This window comes from Malus sylvestris, chromosome 16 (genome assembly GCF_916048215.2).
Source record: "Malus sylvestris chromosome 16, drMalSylv7.2, whole genome shotgun sequence".
Taxonomy (NCBI): domain Eukaryota; kingdom Viridiplantae; phylum Streptophyta; class Magnoliopsida; order Rosales; family Rosaceae; genus Malus; species Malus sylvestris.
The window spans coordinates 35554689-35574114 of record NC_062275.1 but is presented as its reverse complement, the minus strand read 5'-3'; positions in this window follow the sequence as shown (position 1 = coordinate 35574114).

Below are 19426 nucleotides of genomic sequence, written 5' to 3'. Positions count from 1 at the left end.
TATTTATTTATTTGTACCCATTTTTATTTTTGCTAAATGTACCCATTTTGAAGAATGTACCCATGTTTTGATACAATAATTTTTTGGTTATTTTTATGAATGTACCCATGTTTACACACACACACACACAATAGTATATTTATATTTTAATATTTTTAATCCCACAAATTATGGTTTTTTATTTAAAATCTCATTACTATAAACAACTATAAATTTTAATTTTTAATTTAAAAAATATAGTAACGTACATAGAAATAAATTATCAATTAATTTCAGGGACTTGGATCAAAAATTGAAAACCAATAAGGTTTTAGTCAAAGACTGTTCATAACTAGGGACCGCATCCAAAGTCTCCCTTATTTCTTTTGTGAACATAGTAGCTAAGTAATCCCACCATATTACATAAGGCAAATAAATTAATTTTTTTTTAAAAAAAAAAACCAAAACATTCTTAATTTTTTATGAGCTAGTAAATGAAAGGGTTTCGGCAAAAATTCTCATTCAATAAGGCAAAGCCTTGCCATTTAGTACTATCATCTAGTGGTATTCATCTTCACTTGTAAGTGAGAAGTCTTAAGTTCGAATCTTGTAAATGGTAAATTCCTTTGATCAAGGCCAAAGCCACACGCGCTCACAGGGGGAGGAGTTTAGCCAATGGATCTCTGATGCCTAAGTCAGTAACTCTAAAGGAGTGAGTGAGTTAGGGCTTAAGTGCGTAGCAAAAGTTTATCAGAAATTTGGTGGAGATGAGGTATTTATAGGGAGTTGTGGCCGGCAATAGGGTGAAGGTATCTAATTGACTTAGGTGTGTCATCCGTTGGATGAATGAGGAAGCATCCATGATTAATTAGGAGATAATATCTTGGGATGATGATGGAAGCATCAATTATTGATTGTGATAGGCTTCCTTACTTGATGCAGTTGAACTTCAATTGGGAATGTATTAAAAATAAGATTTAGTAATTAATCCTATCTTTAATGTCTTTGACTTTTCCATACGATGAGTAGGGAGTTTTGAGGAGTTGTGGTTAGTTGCTTGGACCTCCAGGGATGCTGAGTTGCGCGTGGGAGTATTTGTATACCTTGCCCATTTAATGTGAGCATTCTTGTCTTTCGTGAGAAAAAAAAGTCCACGTGTTGTCTCCATAATTTTTTGGATTACTTTTTGCTCCACAAATGCTAGGTTGCATGTAGTAAAGGGGAGTAGGTGTAGAAATCCCAAGGTGCATAGGTGAGCAGATAGTTATTTTTCAATTTGATGTAGATATTCTACTTTAACTTAAAGATAGAGTCTTCTTGGAAAGGGAAACCAATTGAAACCAACTTTGGAGAGGAATTTTTATCCCAGCAAGAAAGAAAGAAAAGGCTAAAGGATATTGTAAACCCCTCCCCTAGTTTTCTTCTGTGCTTACCCTTTGGAAGAGTTGATCATCGTTTTTGTTTCTCTTCTTTATGCCGCACCAAGGTAAGAAAAATTAATTTCGCTTCTTTATTTTTCCAGAGCCTCGTGGCTCGATGGAGTGGCTTGGAGAGGGCCGAATATGTGATTGGGCAGCCATGGAGCTGCTGTACAGGTAAGGCAGCTCAAGGGAGCTGCTACAGATTGGTGCAGCGCGAATGTCTAGCCAGGGCCTAAAGTTGGCTTAGCTCAGGTCGAGGGGAGCGCACTGAGGCGTTGAGCTGGGGGAGTTGCAAGGCTCAAGCCCTTCTGGCTTTGGGCTTGGCTAGCTAGGCGTGATGAAGGCTGGAGGGCGATGCATGGGAGGCTTGAAAAAGCTGGGACTTCTTTGTTGGAAGATGGAGACGCAGACCTCTACATCTACTTTTCGAGATAGAGATGGAAGTAAGTAACCCATCTAGGCCTTGTGCCTTGGGGCCATAGGGCAGTGTGCTAGGTTACGGCCTGGTGTTACTTGAGGAGGTGATCTACTCCATGACATGCTTGCCTACTTAGTGTTCCCTTGCATAATAGTGGGATTCTCAAACTTGAGCAGGGTCTTTGATTTGGCCTTGACCGTTAATAACTTCTATAACTTATTTGAGATTGGCCATAAGGATGGTGTGGGGCAGCTGAGGTCTTGCCATAGTTTGTTCAATGCTTTTTCAAGCAAAGGTGACCATAAGTGGGCAATGGACACCTTAAAGATTAACGGAGAGTGGGAATCCGACTCTTCACTTGAGCTACGATTCCCAACCAAATTTATTGATGGTAAGTGAACTACCTCATTTTTTGTGTGCTTGGAATTCTTGTTGAGCTGCTATTGACTTCAAGTTTATTGGTCGTTCTTTTAACTTTGTGTACATTCAAAATTTGGCTTAACTCCAATCACTACATTGAATAAGAAGAAAGTGCGTGTCGCCCTGGAAATTCTTGCAGAGTAATGTGAGTGGCACTGCTGCTTGTTGGGAGAAAGGTAGACTGCCTCCGAGAGAAAAGATTAAGTGGATCAAGGAAGAAGCACTTTCTCATTTGATCGTCGTTGTAGAGCATGTTGTCAGTAAAGGTGGAAAGAAAAGATCTTCGTCACTTGCTCAAGAGTCACCAGTTGAGAAAAAGCTGAAGACTTCCTCTGTTGTCTGTGGGGGCACGACTACTGCTGAGAAGTTTATAATTAATTTCTCATCAACCATGACTATTGATAATGGCACTCGAGAATCCTAAAAACGAGGAAGAAATTTCGTTGATGAAAAGAGAGACACGTTGCTGCTTTAATGATTACAAACTGTGAGACGTCTGCCCCACTGCCTTCCAATGGTGGGCCTCAATCCCTTTCTCTTTTACTTCCAGAACTAGCATCGTAGTAACTACCCAATTCCAAGCTCGAACCTTTATCTTTACAACAGTAAGCGACTTTGCCACCATGACCGAGCGAAGTTCTGATCTTCGAAACTCCTTCCTCAATTCCAATTCCTCCACCGCCAAGAAATTCACCTAAACCCGCTGAGGTGCCTTCCAAGGTTAACACTTCTCTACTGTCAGCTTTGACCAAAACTGAAGGGAGAGTGTAGCCTCCAATAGTGATTAGGCCTTCAATAAATCACGTTGCTATTCCAATGGATACCAGTGGTCTCCAGAATGCAACTTTGCTTGGGCTCTTCTTGATGCCTTAATTGCCCCAGCAGACTAAAATGAGGTTCACACAACTTTTGAAGATTTCATGATACAATGTCATGCAAGTCGATATGAGATACTTAGTCATCCTTCTCTTACAAAATGATTTCAATAATTTTCAGTCATCCTCCTTTTACAGATTTCAATAATTTTCGTCCGTCATCTTCATTACAAAATGATTCTAGAGCATAGTTTTTTTTTTTCCATGCATCGAGTTTGGGGAAGGTTCTTGGTTCTTCAAGGCGTTTTGCGTCACGTTTTGGGGGGTGAATCCTTTTGGCTACGCATTTAAGCTCAAACTAGCGATTCATGTCAGAGTCTGGGTAGGCGTCGTCTGGATAGTTAGCTCTTCAAGGCGAAAGACGGTGTCTTCGATGTCTTTCATTTATGCATCGAGTCTGGCAAGTCCCGTCCATTCTTTGGCTTGTGAACTTCTTCGGAGATCCTTTATAGACACGCATATCTTCAACACGTTATCCCATACTTGATTCATGAAGAAAGCGTCTTTGTCGAACGAGGTGATGGCACGTTTACCGTGTGATTGCTTGGGAAGAGTTTCCATTGAGGTAGATTGATCTGGTCGAGAGGAATATAAGTTCACTCTCAACGAAATCATCAATGGTTGGAACCAAATTCGCACACCACTGTAGGTGGTAGAGATGCACGAATCTGAGTAACTTGTAAAACATAAAACAATTGTGAGCAAGCCTAAGATCGCGGGGAGGGGGGCAAAGGCTTCCTGACGGTCAAATTAGTAAGCAAGTATAAAACTTAAGTAGTGGGCAAGAGAATTAGAGCGCAGATTGAGTTACCAGAGATGAACCCTAGATGGGTGTATTTATACCAGGTGGGAGAAAGACATTTTAAGGATAAAATCCTTGTTCTAAGTTAGGAGAATCCTAGATGATATCTAGAAGTGGATATTGCATTCTCTTTAGGAGTATGATTACTTGCGGCGTCATTCCCTAGAGTGTAAGAACTCCAAGACTTATCAAGATCTGGCTGATTCTATACCAAATTAGATCCCATATCTTGCGGAACAGGCATGGTGATTTTAGCGGAGTCACTCTGACTTCACCCATTGCCTCGGAACAAGGTGATGGTGGCATTGCTGCTCCATTAGTCCAGCTCAGCTTGGAGTTGTTGAGTTTACGAGCAGACTTTTAAAATAATTGTATTCTAATCAGCCATACTCTGGCCCTAGAAAATCAGGGTCCCACAGTGGAGATTGGGACATATGTGGTTTTGCCCTGACATGTGGTGACATCTAATTGGTCAAGGTGAGTCATCTGGATGGATGAGGAAAAAATAATCCCAAGATATTAGTTAATAAATATTATCTTGGGGTCATCTTGCAAGTATCCTTGATTGGATATGATTGTGATTCCTTACTTGATTGAGTTGAGTTTCAATTAGGAGAGTATTAAAGATAGGGTTTAGTAAATAATCCTATCTTTAATGTCTTTAACTTTTCTCGTTGTCATGGGCAGATGAGTTTGATGATGTTGTAATTAGCTGAGCCTCTAGGGATGTTGGATTGCACATGGAAATCTTGTGGGATTCGTCAAATTTAATAAGAGCATTCTTGTCTTCTTAGGAAAATAGTCCACGTGCCACATTCATAATTTTTCGACTTATATTTGGCTCCACATTTATGTTATGTACTTTTAACTTATCATTCACATAGAACCAAATCAAAACATTATTCATTTAATAAAGGGAGTTTTAACGAAACACTCCCCAGTACTGTTCACTTTTAAGAAAAAAAAACATTTTTACTTTTCTTTGTTACTATTCACTACACCTTTTTTTTGGACTTTTCATTGGTTTTCCTTTTAATAAAATAATTGAAGACATGGTTCACATGAACCAAAAGAGGAATGAATCATAGTTGCAATTGTACAAAATTCTAAACATAATTTGGAAAGTTGAAATGAGTCATTCGAAATTAGGAAGTTGATTTCTGTAACACATATTTTCTGTAAACAAATAGCATTTTCCTAACTTTGTGATGTCTTTCCTCAAACAAACCACAGAACTTTGTGACTGTCAAGCCACCTTCATTTGTTCATTCTAAATTCATTCAACCACTCATAACACAGACAAAAGAACATTCTCTTGGTTTATTTCACCATTTTTAATTTGATAATTAATATCCTAAAACATCATTAGAATAATTATCCCTCGCTCCATAGCCAGAATCCGACTCCTTTTCTCCCTAGTCCCCTTCCAGATAAAGGACAAAAGGAAAATCTTTTCATTAATTGGGTCTTAGACCTAGTTTGGGAGTGAGGTGCTTAAAAAAAAAGCACATATGAAAAAAAGCTGTGAGGGTTTTAGGTGTTTGGTAAACTGAAAAAAAAGGGCTTATTTTGGAAGCTGCTGTGAGAATAAGCTGAAATCAAAGGAAAAAGCTGAAGCTGCTATTTGTAGCTTTGGAAAACTGGCTTTTTTTCAAAGCACACGGAGCTACAGTGCTCCTTTAATGAAAATACCAACTATCAGACTACTTTTTTTTCCAAAAGCTTTTTTACAAAAAAGTTTACCAAACGCTCTGCTGATTTATTTTACAGCCGCTTATTCTCACAGCACAGCCGCTTATTCTCACAGCAGCTTTTTTTCAAAGCACAGCAATACCAAACCAGCCCTTAGTCAGATACGTATATTGTTTTTTTTTTCTTTTTTAGTATTAGTTAGATGCATGTTATACATTGTGCCCAATAGTTTATATATGTATAGAAATGGGGAATACTAAAAGCTTGTTATAAAGGAATACAACTATTAAGCATGACATAAACTACTTCTTCTAGAACGAACTAAAAGGAACAAAAGATGACCAGTCATACAATTTGTGTGGGATATCACTGGCATTGCATCGCCTCGCATGGCATGGCATGGAGGTGATTATTATGGAGTCATTGGAGGAGGATTCTCATCCCTTCTAATCTCTCTTTCTTTTCCTCCCTTCTACTTGAACGGTTACGATTAAGCCACGTCAATATCTTATATTGATATTTTTTTATAAGGAAAATAAGACAAAAAACAAAATGTGAGAGAGGAGAGGAAAATATATGAGAATAGAAGGAGCGAAAATCCTACTCCGATTATTATTACAATTTCCAGGTATGGCAAGGGCACTTTGTCTCAAAATTTTCCGTGCCATTTTGGTAATTTAACCATTTATGGTATATTCATTGCTTAAAGAGGTACATTTATTCATGGAAATAAAAGCCAAAGTTAGTAGGTGAGAACCTTCAAGTTATCAAAAAGTAAATTTTACAATATCCATGATTTGTTGTCCAATGGTTTTGTTTTGTCTCATATGATATTAATACCTAATTTTTAGTGTGAAACGCAATAGCTCGTATTCGTCAATGCATGCACTGACTTATCAAACGCAAAACACACAGCCCTAGCTAAGATCCTGTATTAGGATTTGGATTTTTCTTACGCATGCATACACTACATATGTAGTATAGTGATTTAAAATTAATACTCCGGCTTATCACTTGCAGCCATGTTTCCAATTCCTGCATTTCTTGTGTTTATATATTAAATTTCAAGGTCTGCTTTGGCTAATCAGATTCCACTATGTCCGTTAAGAAAACATCAGCGTGAATATCGAATAAAATTTAGTTGAGTGGTCTCTTATCAAATTTATGTAAATAATATTTTCTTATCAAAACTTATGCATTCTTATAATGTTTAAACCGTAAATTTTTAAACTGCACAGTCAAACAATATAGTTAAACCTGATATATAATATAAATTTATTGTCTGACAATATAAATATAGAAGCATCTTACATTGCAAGACAACTAACTTGACGAACGAATGGTTGTGATATAATCAAATATCTATTTTTCTGGAACAATGTAAGTTTTATGGTAGCCATAAGATTGTAACTAGGAAGAGAAAATGACCTTTTTTTTCATGTCACGTCCAAATGTCCAACAATATAAATATAAGCATTTTACATTTCGAGACAACTAACTTGACGAATTGTCATATAATCAAATATCTATTTTTTGGGAACAATGTAAGTTTAATGGTAGCCATAAGATTATAACTGGGCAGAGAAAATAGCCTTTTTTTTCATGTCACGTCCAAATTTACGAAGCACAAAGCTTGAGAGCCATTGGCTGACCCATGGGTGTGTCCCAAAGGGGGCCATTTTTCTTCTGGCCTCTACGGATTCTTTCAAGTCTGTCCTCTTCCTGTTTTCACCACTACTGACAGTTGAGTTTCATAGCTAATAGTACGTACTGTCTTAATCTGAGAATTTGCTTATCAATACATTTGAATATTTTTGTTTTTGTTTGTGATGGGTTTTGTGTCATATTTGAAATTAATCATTGAGGTCATGACCTTGTTTGGTAAGTTAATGGTGGTATAGTAGCCACTTGGAACCCTAACCTAATAAATCTATCTTATCGTCATCGTTAAATTGGATCCACAAATATTATGAGGGTTGATCAGATAATTAGCTAGCTTGACCATTGGTGCTACTACTCCTACTATTACTATTACTAATTCTAAAACATATAATATAATTATCAATTAAGTTACTGCTCTTACTGTCAAGATCTGTTGAAAAATGAAGCTTTAGTTTGTAACCGTGCACTTCCACGTGTATCAGCCTCAACTTGGGTAATTTAGTTAGAATAGTGCTAGCTAGACTAATTATTTAGATTTAATTTGCAAACCATATGATGTGTCACTAATAGAAACAAGCATAGTAATCAACACTACAGTAATAATCCAATCATCAACAATCACGTCATATGGTTTACAAAATATGATTCAAATAGATGATCTCCCTAGCATTACCCATTTAGTTATGGATTTGGTGCGCGAAGTGGAATATGAATGTTGTTAACATTGCACTGATATTCAATTATATATTTTCACCGTTCGAGTTGTTTCGTGTATTGCATCCGATTCATGCATAGTTCATGCGCACAACTTGAATGTGTAGGAGAGAAATTCCGCAAGAACCATAATAATTTTTTATTAGGATAGTGCTATTCACACACCGATCTTTACTTCTTACACACTCTTATTAATTGTTTGCCACTAATCTTCTTCAATTCAGTCGATCCAATAACTGAAAGTTGAGAGGGGCATGTGAGAAGTAAAACTGGTTGTGTGGTGAGCATTACTGCACCTATGTTTTGTTCCATAAAAATGGTTGTTCTAGCTGTCATTAGTTCTTGATAAAAAAAAATATTAAACCATTATTACTGCACCCATGTTAAAAAAATAATAATATTTTTATCAAGTGGAGGGGTAGGATTCAAAAATATTACAATAATTTAGAGGAAGAAGAGTTTCAAACACGGGACGCATAAGTGGAAGACCAACACTCTATTCACCAAGATATTGTACCACATGCTATTACTGTACCCATGTTATAAAACACGGATAATGCTATTCACACATCCATTTTTACCTATCACATGCCCTTCTTAACTTTTGGTCATTGATCTTCTTTAACTCATTCGATCTGAAGCCGAAAATTGAGAAAAGTGTGTAAAAAGTAAAACTATGTGTGTGGATAGTACTTTCTCTCTGTCAAATGGGACCTGCCCACTCTCTCGCACTCTCTGTCCCTCTTTCTCCCTCTCACTTTCTTTCTTCTCTCCCTTCTCCCCCATCTCCCTTTCACTCTCATGGTCGTTTATTCTTTATAGGTTACTCGAGTTTGTGCATCTCTATCCTTCATGGCAGTGCGCAAATTGGGTTCTAACAATTGGTATTTTCATTGAGAGTGAACTCATATTCCTCCAAACCAAATCACTCTACTAAACATGACTGCTGAAGAAAGTTCTGTTAACATGAAAGTTAACATGGTAACGGGAGAAAATCTACTCCTCGATAACTCCGTCACTCTCGCAGGGAATAACCTTATTCTCGACGTCTTCGCCGCTCTAGGAGCAAGTAACGAAACCAATGATGTTATAACCATCCCAGGAAACAGTGAAGCTCTTGTCACTGGGTCTCTTCCCACCATGTAGTAGATTTAGGAGACCCTACTAATGATAAACACTTATGTGGATAAGTTGTAAAATGCCTATACGACTTCTTGGGTAGAGAACCACGCAAACTTTGTGGACATAGAAGGACGAATAAAAGCCTTGGAAAACTCTAGCGGGAGCACAACTCAGACCCAGGTTCCTATTTTCAGTGGTGTCACTTTAGTTGTACTGTTTGGGCCAAGGACCAGCCTTATATTTATTTTCACATGCACGTTTACATTCGTTTTGGATCCAGAGTCATGTCCTTACTTCCGCATTAGGCAGCTAGGACCCGTATGTTAGCGCTTAGTGTTAGCTTCACATGATTGAAGTACTAAAATGTAAACCTACACCCAACCTGTTCATGTAGTTTCTGTTATAGTTGTACATGACTTGTGTATCTACATAGATTAATGAGCATTGCCTTTATTTTGTTATAAATGTTGTATATGTACCCCATATTCTTTGACTTACTATAATTGTCAGATACTATACAGTATATTCTAGTAGTAATTATGTTGGGAACTATATTTGTTTTACAGCGAGGGGTAACAACATTTACAAATGACGATTTACAAACTTTATTTTATAGGCACACTCACCTTTGTTTTTCACCCCTTGACGACTTAGTGGCAATACTCTTGCAGCGACGAGGATTATTGCTAGTCACTAATCAACAATTCCGCTAAAGTAAGAAGTCTATTCCTTTCTTTGTGTAAATATTCATCCAACGCTGGATGTGAATATTGTTATTTAATGCTGCAATCATACTTATACTCTGGCACTGCGTATTGTAACTTGAGGTTCTAACCTGCACATTACGCACTCTTGCTTTAGTTACTTTAGGATTTAATTTGTTCGCACTTTTCCACATCACCTTCATTTTATGACTTCGTCACCTTCAAGGTATCGGCCAAAACAACCCCATTCAGGTGTCTAGGTGGACATTCCGGGTTAGGGTGTGTCAAAATAGGGATATCTAGCTGCAATAAAATCCTTTTAAGTTCCACAAATAATCAAATATACCAAACTGAACCAGGGACATAAAAGGGAATGAATATATGATTTTTTTTTTTTAATAAAAGAAGGAAAACTTGACGTGGAATTTGATTAATCTTAAAAAAAAGGAACTTTAACGAACAGCTCCAGGTACTGTTCACTTTAACGAAAAACCATATTTTTACACTGAAAAGTCAATCATGATACTATTCACTTTACCCTTTATTTTGTCCTTATCATTAAAACACAAAGTTTTCAAGCCTTTTTCATTAGTTTTCCTTAAAAAATATGACATAGACATAAAAGTTAAAGGACTTCAATGAAAAATTAAAACCAATAATCAATCAAGAAATATTGGTGCAATGGATTCTAATTATTCTTTTGAAAAAAAAAATGAATTAACCAAAAAACTCAAAAACAAAGGTCTCATTATTAGTTGGAGTGAGATTATGATATTTAAACTCTCATTTTCCAGAGATAATTGATGTGGGATATTTCAACAATTCTTGGCATCCAAAGAGGCTCACCTGTATACTGTTCAAGGAAATCCAAACTAGAAACAAAGGCCTAATGCTCCACATTTTGTTAAATTTAGACACAAATACTAATCTATCTCAAATTCGACATTAGACCTTTATCTTCACATAAGTCAACATTCATGAGTCATGATATTGATAGGCAGAATTGGAAACGTACATACAATATACATGGCTATCTTTTAGGCCTTGAACCGCCGCCACCAGCACTTGCAATATCCATGATTAATTTAACATGGTGATGTCTGATATGATCATAGTTTTTATTTTATTTGTGTCACAAATCATCCTAGTGGAAGACAAAGACCTATCTAAGTCTAATCAGGGGAGAGAGAGGCTGGCGTAAGACCATTATTATTAGCCTTTCTTGAGCAATCATTTCAGTTAGGTCATCCCACAAAGCAGAGGGAAACATGTTTGTATTCCTCAATATGTTTTACCTTTTAGGTTTAGGTTTCGTGCCACAACTAGCTAACTCAACTGCCAAAGCCACCAACAAGGTAAGCGCACATATACCCTCGAAACCTCAAATGATTTGGAAAATAATTTTTATTTATGTGAAAAAATGGACGTTGTGGATGGAACTCAAGACGGGTTGCGGAAATAGGAAAACTTCAGCTCCGTTCAAGGTTTTAAATATGGAAAGTTTAATGAAAAGGACTTGAGTTAAGTTTATTTTAATAAAAAACCATACTATAACTTTATTTAATGAAAAATAATTAAATATTAATGAAAATTTACACAATTAAAAAAAAAAAAAAAAGAAAAAAAAAAAACCTGATGTGCGAAACCTCTGCATCCATCACATATGTTGTTTATGAAACTGAACACTATTTATGAGACTGTCCTACACTATTTATTGGTCCACTTTCATAAATAGTGCCTAGTTCTTGATCTACTTTCATAAATAGTGCATAGTTCTTGGTCATGTTTCATAAATAGTGCCTAATTATTAGGTTCAGTTTCAAAAATAGTGTATAGTAGTTGGTACAGTTTCATAAATAGTGTCTTTTTCTTAGTCCAGTATTATAAATAGTTCCTTAGAGAGCAGACCCATGTGGGTGTCGGGGAATTGGTTTACCCTCTCGCACTGGAGAGCAATTAGTTTATCCTCTCACACTGGAGAGCAGACCCATATGGGTGTTGGGGAATTGGTTTACCCTCTCACACTGAAAAGCATGGTTGGTCCATCGGGAGGCGCAATTCCTGCGATAAGTCCCTAAGAAGGGCACAGTCTTCTTTTGAAGTGCAGGGGTGATCAATTGTTGTAAGCATGCAGCCGAGCCAAGTTGTATACTACTTCTGAATTCCTCATTGAAAAATGAGTGAAAGGAACGAGAACTTAGCTGTAAGGTAGGAACTGCATAACAATTGGATAGTCATCGGCTTACAAGGTAGTGCCCATCGAGCTGCTTAAGTCTTCGGGCTTTGATGCAGTAGGAGGTCACGCATGGTACTTCCTCATATTGTAGGCGTTCTACTGCTTTCGATCTCTTTGTCGTTCATGGTGGCAGGGGTGTAGCTACTCTTGCCGTCTACTCTGCTAATCTTGTACGGACCTTTCTAGATATGATCCATTTTTTTGGAGCCTTCTGTGCTAAGGATTGGCCTCTGAAGTGAGTTCCAAAAACGCCTTCATGGATTGAGCTTAGAACCTTTAGGTCATCGGGAAGCACTAGGCAGCGGAGATGTGGTCTAGCGTAGAATCTTCGGATGAGAATGCCGTTCCACATGTAGTAGCATGCTGCCTTTATTTGGAGCTTTCTATACTCCAATTTTTCTACAGGGAGTGTGCCATTGACCAGGTAGTCTATAATGGAATCTTGCTAGTTTGGAGTTGTACAAACCTGTGACACCTTGGCTGCTGGTTTCGCCTCTATGCTTGGCTCGTCTAGATACTCCACTGGAATAGAGCGTTTAAGTTGGTGGTCGAGGGTGGAGCCTAGGCCAGCTAGTGCGTCCAAGTGAGCATTATCTGCTTGTGAAACTTAAGTGAAGGTGTAAGTCTGAAACGCCTTAAGTAGTCTGTCTAGTGATTAACTTGGAATCAGAATGAATTGCGAGCTTTTTCACTGCCAAGTCTTTTGCCATTTGGAGGCCTGCTAGTAGGGCCTCATACTCTGCTTCATTATTGGATGCTTTGAAGCCTAGAGTGATCGCCTGCTCGAGCATCGAACTATCTGGGGTGATAAGGACCACGCTTGCTCCCGAACCTTTGTAGTTGGATGCGCTGTCGACATGTGCCAGAAGTCTCCATCGGGTGGAGCAGGCACGGCTAGGGTATGCTTGGCTACATCCGGGGCGTCGTTGGGCCACTCTGTTGCATCGCCTAGACTAGGCGTGAAGGCACAACATGGAGCTGGGCCATGTTACACGCAGCAGGAGATGCTCAACTACCTGTATTAGGACACTCTAGGGTTGAATTATGGAACACAGGTCAGCTGGGGTCAAGTGACACGTAGTAGGAGGTGATGTTCAACTGCCGGTACATATTGCTCTTATGTAGAATCTTTTGGGGCGACAAGGACAAAACTTGCTTCTGAGTGCGTCATTCTAGTGTTCGTCTACTCTTGGAAAGCCTTTTGGGCCCAGTTGTTGCGCTCGTCAGAAAACTTTGCATTCGCCAGTGTCTATGCCTCTATCGTCACAAGTCTGGATTGGGCGGAATAGTGCGTCATGAGGATGACTGCGTGCGTCTGAAGGTATAACTTGGGCTTCCGAGTTGCAACAATTGTCGCCAAATTTAGCTTTTGAATTTCTGGTAGCTAGTTTCTGCATCGATAAGAGCTTTTAAACTGTGGAATACAGGTAGTTGGGACCCCAACTCTTCTCGTATGAGGGTATAGCTTATTGCTGCTTCAGATGTGGTTGCTCGTCCAGTCATACCTTGAATCTCCTTCAGAGTAGTGGAGGACTCCATATTCAAGATCGCTCAGATTTACCTTGAATGTGCATCAGCAAACTTCGTCCCAAAATGCATGCTTCTCTGCCAGAGTTAGACCTTCTTTCATGATCAATTCTCCGAACAACGGGTGGTCTGCTGGGAGTCCTTCTTGGAAGGCTGCTCTAGCTATTGAGTCGTTGCATCCGACTATCTTTGCCTTCTCTAGTTTGAACCTGTTCACATAATCGTGAAGCGACTCCTTTGGGTTCTTCTTGATGTTGAACAAGTGGTAGGACTTTTTCTTGATCGAGCAATATGATGAATATTCTTTGGTGAAAACCAAAGAAAATTAGTCAAAACTCCAGATAGATTGTGGCGGTAGGGTGTAGAACCAATCTTGCGCTTCGCCTTGTAGAGTGGTAGCGAATATCTCGCACACGAGATTGTCGTTGTTTCGATAGAGGATCATTGAGCTTCAGTAGTGCTTTAAGTGTCTCTCCTGGTCTCCATCTCTTTTGAAGAATGTGACATGTGGCATGCTAAACTTGTGTGGAGGCTCTGTTTGCTTGATCTCTTCCATGAATGGTGACCTACTTAAGTTGGTCATGTCCCGTCGTAGTGCCTCGTTGCTTTGGAAATCGCATAATCGCTCAATCAAGAGTCTCTCTACTTCTTCCTAAATTTGCTTTTGTTGGGGTAGCGGAGCTTTCGGCTGCCCCTAGTAGTGACCTATTGGTCTAGGCTGCTCTTTTACGTGCTCGGCTTGTCTATGCCGCGACTGCGGTGCATGTGGTTTGTTCCTAGTAGGTGAGAGACTTCTTCGCAGGGTGCTAGTTAAGCTTAAGCTGGATTGAGTGACTGCTTCTTTCCATCAATCGTGCTGCCTACTCCGATATGATGTGAATGATGCTCTTTACGGGCCTAGCCGCTAATGAACGCTTCGCTTGGAAGGTTGTTCATGTTGATTATCGAAGTGTGGCCCTAACCGTGAGTGTATGCTTATCCGTGGGCTTAGTCGAGAGTGCACGCTCATTCACGCACTGAGAAGGGAGTATACGTTATCTCGGAGGCCCAATCATGAGTGTACACTACCCAAACGCTCGGTTCGTGGCTGGTCGAGTGGCTGCTTGCCGGGACGCTATTTGAGAGCTTCTTCATCTGCCGTTGTCCTACTTTGGGACACCTTGTTTGGGGCACGTTGCATCTCGATGCGATGCAAGAGCTGATTCACCAAGGTTGTCTACTATACGAGGGTGCTCGTCAATTCTATGACTTGTCAAGACAAGTGATGTTCTCCATTTGGGTTGGAAGAGCTTAGAAGAAATGCGTCTCCTTGAGTAGTGGAAGTGTGGTAGACTCCGGGCGTTAAATTTGAGTTGGGAAATGTTAAATCCATGGAGAAATGTGGTGAAAATGCCCCCGGTTCAATCGTAGGCCCAGAAATTTAAAGCCAGGACGATTGAACTAATCTTGGACCGATTTGGACTGCTTGGAAGGCCACGGGAGCAAGCTGGGCCACAAGACCAGACTGGGCCACGGGAATAAGCTGGGCTGTGGGAGCAAGTTAGGCCACAGGAGCAGGCTGGGCCACTGGAGTGGGCTGTTCGGTGTATGGCGCACGCGGGTGTGAGGCTTAGGCTCGGCTTGGCAATGGATTAGGCTTGCGTTAGGTTTGGACGGCACGGGCCGGCTCGACTAGGGCTTGGGCCTTTGAAGGTTGAAGTGGCACAGCTTAGGCCGTGGCCTTTGCCAAAGGTGGTTGTCGTGGTGGCCACCGTGGTGGTTTCCACGGTGGTGCCTCGTGGGGGTACCACTCCGATCACCGCTATGTTGAGCCTTGTAGATCGCCGCAGTCCTAATCTTTGAATGTTGGAATTTCCTTTTGTCGAGGTTTCCGAATCTCTTGCCATTGTACTTTTCTTTTATGTTTTATCAAAGAACTTTTAGAAATAAAAAATTCCAAGAATAAGAATGTACAAAAAATCTACAAATAAGCAAAAGAACAAAAAACCTTAGATGCGAGAGTCTTCTACGAGGGTGTGACTCAACTCTCAATGAAAGCACCAGTTTGTGGATGCAAATTTCTTCGTCCTTATTCTTGGACAAAATTGCACCTACAAAACAAATAACGCCTTAGGTCAAGGCTAAGAGCCTCACATGCCCACGATGAATTTGGGGGGGGGGGGGCTTTGGCCGAAGAACCTCCGATGCCAAAGTTAGAATTTTGAGGGAAAAGTGTTTGGAGAATTTAGAGAATTTAGCAAGAGAATTGGAGTTGAGTTTTGGAGAGAATGAGGGTGCTTATATATGGGTGTGGCCGGCCACCTTGGGAGGAGATGGACCGGCCGCTTGGATGGATTTGTGCGTCAAGTTCATGATTTGTGTTCAATTAGCAAATTAATTGAATAATTAATCAATTAATTAGCTAATTAATATAATAAAAAAGGAATGATTTAGGGGTTACCTTGTGGAGAAAATATGATGAGGGATAGATGAAATAGGTTATAAATAAATACCTATTTGGGCACTTTTGACTTGGTTAAGGGATGATTGTCCACTACTCGCGGGTAGGATTCCGGTGTGCATCGAGGGTAATTTTGTCCTTTTTACCCAAAAATCTGCTTGTCGCCTCTTGATTATTTTTGGGTCCATAGATTATATATCAAAGAAGGAGAGTTGGATATCTATAAATTGGCTAGAGCAAGGGAAAGGAAGACAAGAGACTTGAACCAAGTAAGGTGCATCAAGGAAGAGAATGCAAATGTTCTAGCTACGGAGAACACAGTTAAAGACATATGGAGAGCTTATTTTCATAATCTCTTCATTGAAGGACATGACATGAGTACTTCTTTGGGTGAGTTGTAACTCGGAAAAGTGTAGAAATTACTCATTCTGCTGCCGAATCAGGAAAGAGGAAGTGGTTGTAGCTTTCAAAAAAAAAAAAAATTAAGCATAGAAAAACAATAGGTCCTAACGATATACTGATCAAAGTGTGGAAGGTCTTGGGGGAGATGGGTATAACATGTCTCATAAAGATTTTCAATAAGATTTTGAAAACGAAGAAGATGCCCAATGAGTGGCGAGAAAGAACTTTAATGCCTATCTACAAGAATAAGGGCGACATGCAAAATTGCATGAACTATAGGGGTATTAAGTTAATAAGTAATACAATGAAGCTTTAGGAGAGGGTAATTGAGTATAGACTGAGGCAAGAGACATGAGTCACAAAGAATCAATAAAAGTTCATGCCAGAGAGCTCGACAACAGAGGTAATTTATCTCTTATTAAGATTGATGAAATGATATAAAGATATGAAAAAGGATTTGCACATGGTTTTATAGATTTGGAAAAAGCGTATGATAAGGTCCGAAGAAAATTTCTTTGGAGGATTTTTTAGGAGTACGAGTAGCATATATCCAAGCAATACTATGTATGATAAAGTAAGGACTACAATAAGAACTCATGAAGGATAAACTAAGATTTCCCATAACTATAGGGTTACACCAAGGCTCAGCTTTAACTGCTTCCTTTTGGTATTGGTAATGGACAAGTTAACTGGACATATTCAAAATGATATCCCTTGGTGTATGCTTTTAGCAGATGATATAGTGCTAATAGATGAAACGCATGAGGGTGTAAATGCAGAGCTTAACCTTTGGCGGGAAGTGTTGAAATCTATAGGTCTTCACCTAAGTAGGTCAAAGACCAAATAATGAAGTGCCAGTTTAGTGGGAATGGGGACCCCAATGAGATAGGGGTGAATATTGAAGATCATGAAGTACCAAAGAGTGAACATTTTCGTTATCTTTGATTTATCTTGCAAAATAACAGAGAATTAGGTGGAGATCTCAACCATAGTATACAAGCTGGATGAATGAAGTGGAAGAGTGTATGTTGTGCAATCATTGTATGCCACTAAAGCATAAAGGAAATTTTTATAGGACGGCAATAAGGCCAACGATGCTTTATGACACGGAATGTTGGGCGATCAAAAAGCAACAGGTGCAAAAAAATGGGTGTAGCAGAGAAGAGAATGCTTTGTTGGATGTGTGGGTACACGAGAAAGGATATAATTAAGAATGAGGATATCCAAGGTAAAGGATTGGCTGCAATTGGACATGTAAACCGACAACCTATAGATGCTCCGGTTAGAAGATGCGACTATGGGACGGAGGCTCAGAACAAAAGAGGTAGAGAAAGACTTTGAAAGATACTATAAGAAAAGATATGCAGTACTTGAAGCTAACGGAAGACTTAGCGCAAAATCGAGTGCAGTGGGGTTCTAGGATTGATACAATCGACCCCGCTTAGTGGGATATGGCTTGGTGGTTGTTGTTGTTGTGTAAGAAAGAAAATATTATGAGCGGGTTAATGTTTAAACATACAATTATGAGTTTGGTATGAACTTAAAATCATGAAATGAAATACTTCAAAAATCAAAGATGATCCTACTTTCAAAATTCAGAGGAACTAAAATTTTGTTGCCAAAAGGTGAGAAAATCCAAATTGCAGGCTTTGATTATGTTAAGAGAAAATGTGCTAATAACGTGTAGTAGAGGAAAACAATTTGACAGAATGAGATAATTCTATTAGAGAATTTCTTAGTGCGTTACAATATGAGCATAGCCGTCTTTATACGTAGTGTGGCTATCCTGGCTAATTACACAAATACTCTTAATTCAATAGGTAAAATCTTGCCTACTCAATTGAGAATGAATGACCTATTCATTTGAGGAATCAATGACCTAATGATTATGACATTTACAACAATTAGTGGATGGACATAAATATCCTGCAACAATTTTATAGTTACAAATGTGAAAGTTATTTAAAAATTGGATGCCGATATAAGCACCCTTGCAACACATGTTTAAAGTCTTTCTAGAACGGCCGATATCCCTACTTATTCCTATCATGGTCTGTTTAATTGGACTGATTTGTATGTGTCATTGAAAGCATGTTCAATGCAAGGACTCAAACCTTAGATTTATTTTTCTTATATTTCAGTCCTATTAAACGGTGGAGTGAAGTATTTCAATTTTCTCCTTCAGTGCAATAACTTATTATGTTCTTAGACCTATATTTCCCTTCTTATATTTTGTGTTTTAAGATTTAAATTGTTTTCGAATTAAAGGAGAAAATATTGGAATCAAACATCAAAATTGTGGATTGGAGATGGTTGGAATGAAACCCGAATCTTAGTTTTTTGGTTGAATAAAATTTTTCTTTGTTGGTGTGGACTTTACCTCAGACTTAAATCACATATTCGAACCTAGATTTGAATTTCATTATTTTTGTGGGAAACTCAAACATGAGTTTCAAATATTATGTACGTTAAATAGATGTTGAAGACCAAAAGTACTATACATGGGATAGGTAAATTAGTCTTCCTAATACTAGCTTACATTTTATGTGTTGCTCACTTCCCTCCCCCTTAGTGTAGATAATATCATGTGTTATTAAAAAAAAACATTAATAAACCTCCTTTATTTTTGTTTTTTGTTTTTTTTTTTTCAGAATCATTAATTTCCCTTTTTAATTTGCATAGTTTGAATAATATTTTTATGATATTAATCACATAATATCCATATTATGAATGAATGAAGTGTAAAGTCAAACAAAATTAATGAATGAATTTGCTTACGTGGAACCTATTCAATGAGTTTTATTCAGATAAAAAAAATTACGTCGGGCTTTATGTAAAAAAATTAAGTTTCAGGTGCTAAAGTTATATTTTCAGTAAATTTTAGAATGATTGAAGGAATATATGTTAAAATATTCTAAAAATATTCGATTTTGAAAAATAATAATAATAATAATTTATAGCACATTTCAAGACCAGTTATATAATTGATCGGGACCATAGTTTGACAATTGA